Raw genomic sequence first — 4417 nt, forward strand, 5'->3', positions numbered from 1 at the left:
GGTATGACAGCCGCGCAGCAGCAAGCCCGCCCGAGGGGCCCGGCCGCCGTGCGGCTAGGTTCGCTGCGCGGGGGCACCGGCGGCTTCGCGCCCGAGATGGCCGCTGGGGCGAGGAGCGCCATATTCCGCGGAAGCCGGCGGCGCCATCTAGCGAGCCAGCGGCAGGCTGCGGCCCGGCAGCGAGCCCCCGGGGGGGTCTTCTGCTTTGGTTTTGTTTTGTTTTAAATGGAGTAAACGCTGGCAAAGACGACATCCGTGGCATGACAGGAGACTTTCTTCTCTGCAGGGCAGGGAGGCGCCATGTGAACTACCTCAGCTGGAGTTGTCCAGAACGCACCTCCAGAGACAGGCAGGCTGCGCTTTCCTGTGAGGGACTGCCAGCTGGGCAGGCACAGGGTTTGCTCGAAACAGAATAGGTAAGACCCTGAGAGGCAGAACCTGGAGGCAAACAAATGAACTACAGTGGAGGTGAGAGGGAAGTGATTCAGATTTCATAAATAATTTTTTAGGTGATGAATGAGATAATGCCCTGGTCTTCTCTCTCCAGTTAGAATTGTCTCTTTTTCTAGTCCAATGAGGTATGTACAATTTTTTTCTTATCGTTCTTATGTTTGACTTGTAAGTGAAGCAGAAGTAGTAAAATGCTGATAGTTTTCTTCCGTTTCTCTTTAGTTTCTTTTTTTTTTTTAATTTCTCGCAAGCCTTGTGGGACCATCGCTTTAATATTCCAGGTGGGCATTTGTCATCATATAAGCTATTAGGGTCGGTTTGTACAATATTAGCAACAGAGGACGTGGGTGATTCACTGTTGGCTCTGATAATCAGTTCATTATATGACAAACCAAAAACTGTGCGCCTCAGTGTCTCCCTCACTAATAAAGGGATAATAATGTGTGTTTAGCTCACAGAAGCATTCTCGAGATCAGCTAATTGCTTTTAAATCTTAAAACTGAAAAGTCGACAAAAATGCAAGTACATTAGCTTATTATCAGTAGTGACACAGAACTGACAGGAATTCTCCTGGCTCAATTTCAGAAACTTGTTTACACACCACACTTGCCCCTCTTGGGGATATAAATATGGCCACTTTTATTTCCAACTTTTTTTTCTTACTGTCAGGATGAAGATATCTCACTGCATCACTAGTCTTTCTGTAAATGTCCATTTACTGTCTTTCAGTAAATGGACATTTTGTTGTTTTTATGTTTTTCCAGACTTTAATGAGGTACATTTATTTCTTCACAGATTTTTCAAGACGTGAAATGGAATTGCACTTAGAAGCAATATGACTTTGACACATCAGAGAGCATCAGTGTAATTGCTAACAGTACTTTTATTCTTTTTGTTGTCTTTTTAACGGTTCACTAAGATGCTATTGACTACAACAGATTGAGACACCTTAAATACAGAAAGCAGTAATAGTGGAAGACTTCAGTTACCTGCATGTAGACTTGTATTTATCACATGGGCTATCATGCAGACAGCACATGTACATGTACACATACATCACTGCTTTTTGGAATGAAAAATCACAACAGAAGGTTAATCCATCCTGAGAACACAAGGCCTTGTTCGTGATATACTGGGCAAAGGTCACTGTAATAGATCACATTCTACTCAAATTTGACATACTTTAAGAAAAAATAGAAAAAATATCCTAGAAGTTGTTCTAAAATAATTCAAAATTGCTGTTTGCTCTGGTACATACCCTGTTCTTGAAAACAGCTCCAGTGCCAAAGGAATAGCAGGTCACAGATATCACATCAGTCTGTAAAACAATCTTTGTTTCCTGAGCACTGTAAGACAGCTAATCTAATTTTCTCCAAGGTAGACTGGTAAAAACAGTAATAAGGAAAGAATTAGGAAATACATATCATAGTTTATAGAAGAGTGAATGTGTTTTTTGTATTGGAAAATTGGGCTTAAAAACTCTACTAGAAGGACCCGATAAACATGGAGAACATAGGTCATGTGCTATTCAAAAACCCCTGAGTCACCTGGAAGAAAGAGCTGATGACGGTGTTTAATGATTACTCATAATTATTCATGGTTGTCAAAATTAGAGCTTGACTGCGGACACCTGCAGAAGATTTGTCCACTGCTGAGTTATGAGATAATAAAATGGAAACTGAATTTAGTGTTATGAAAGCCAAAGTAATGTATTTGGGAAAATTAACCCTAAAAATACATGTGCAGTAACAGACAGTTACCAAAATGATCAACATTGTGATGGTTACTGGATGCAATGAGGTTAAATGCACCGGGAGCTTTCAGTTACAAGACAAGGTGATTAAGGGTAAATACTATGGAAGCCTATAAAATTATGAGCTTTTTAATTGCCGTAGGATGGCATGTTGTCAAAAATGGATTTGCCGTGTTTCTGGAGGACAGATTCACAGGGGCTGTTGAATACAATCATCCAAATGTGACCTCTGGCTCAGGAGGTTCCTAAACCTTTAATTCAAAGAAAGCAGGATGATGTAGCAAGGAAGAATTATTCAGGATATGCTTATTTGTACACTCCTATAAGTGTCCATTATTAGTAAGGACTTCTGGTCTGAGCTGCTGTAGTAATGCTTGTTCTACTATTTCTTGTTGTTATTAGTGATGAAGTTGAAAAGAAGTGAGCTTCACTCAGCTGAAGAGTAAGCTTCAAGTTCTTGAGTATCTTCAGTATGACTCTATGGCATATCTTTTAAATAAACGTCAGATGCCTGAAATATTTCTGAAAGGTACATGACTCTCTCAGCTATTGCATATGTACCCTGTTGTTTGGAAACGGTGACGTTTGAGCAACACTGTTGTCTTCATCAGTGCTTTCACAAAAGCAGGCGTGGTGTCATTTCAGAGACATAAAGATATTAAATACCTTACACTGAGTATCTCAGAGGGCTATAAAATGTGCTTCTCTCTCTTGCATGTGTCCACTGGTGTGATTCCTTCAAAGTGTTTCTTTTAGTGTCTAAAATACTTAGCTAACTTTCCTTTGTCTGCCACTGAGGAATTCTGACAGTTTACAGCAATTTTAATTTTGTCCTGGAAAAGAAAATGTTGGTTTTCATAAGACATTGCCATACATATTCTACTGAAGGAAATAATGCACTGAAGTTCCATGCTTGCTTACTTAATAGTTTTCCAGCATTTGGAGCACAAACCTGAAATATGATCTGTTTATTTGTATGGAATCATTCACAGAGTCAGATTTTACTAACCAGAAGGCACTTTCTGTAACACTAAAAGCCACAAATATACTTCATCAGGAGTGACTTCTAACTCTGTTTACTAAGAGAGTGTCTTGAGGACTTCCATGCTAGTGCTTTAATAGGAGCTCGGAACATGAGTAGAAATCCATGTGTTCTGGTGTTCTGAAAAATGTTGAGTGTTTGACTTTATTATACTTTAAGATACTGCTTTTCCATTGGTTCAGGTGCTTAGCAAGTATGTAGGACTATGCCAAATTGCTTGTATTCAAATAAATGTTTGTATAGCACAAGTGATTCATAGATTACAAGGCCAGAAAACAGCGTGGTAATTACCTGCTTTAATCAGAGACCAGAGATTGTAAGACTTATCTGAATCAATTCTTGTCAAGCTATTCTTCTACCATATCTCTTGATTATTTTATAGAGATTACATATTTTCCCACTACGATCAATAACAGAAACAAACATTAAACAGTCTCCCAGCTTTGTTTTTGTAGCGTCAGCTTTGTTTCAGAAATATGCTGTCTTATTTCCTGCAAGATTTCCTTTCTGGGGCTTTTATTGCTTCCACTTACCTTAAAAACATCCTTTAGTCTTTGCCTTTGGGACTAAGTAATGAACCTTAAGCACTGCCTTTACCTTTGAACCATGCTGGAAATAAAGAGCAGGCTATTTTGTCCTTCACATCTAAGGATACTTAGAATGCCCTTTGCTTAACCTATAAAGACCTAGGATAGGGCAACTAATAATGCTTTTCAGCATAGCAGCCTTCTAACCACCATCCATTCAACCACCTTATCACTTATCCAGAGTTCAAGATCCTTAGGGCAGCGAGGAGGGCACACAGCAAGCTCACTACCCTGGACTTCAGGAGAGCAGACTTTGGCCTCTTCAGGGATCTGCTTGGTAGATTGGTACTTGGTAGAATACCATGGGATAAAGCCCTGGAGGGAAGAGGGGCCCAAAAGAGCTAGGTTAGGAAAGCTAAAGCCCTGATAGAGGACAGGTAGCTGGGAGGAATACAGAGAAATTGTTTGAGCAGCCAGGGATCAGGTTAGGAAAGTAAAGCCCTGATAGAATGAAATCTGGCCAGGGACATCAAGGGCAACAATAAAGAATCTATAGGTATGTCAGGGATAAAAGGAAGGCTAGGGAAAATGTGGGCCCTCTCCAGAACGAAACGGGAGACCTGGTTACCCAGGACACGGAGAAGG

This window comes from Aptenodytes forsteri, unplaced genomic scaffold, assembly GCF_000699145.1.
Source record: "Aptenodytes forsteri isolate BGI_AS27 unplaced genomic scaffold, ASM69914v1 Scaffold172, whole genome shotgun sequence".
Classification (NCBI taxonomy): Eukaryota; Metazoa; Chordata; class Aves; order Sphenisciformes; family Spheniscidae; genus Aptenodytes; species Aptenodytes forsteri.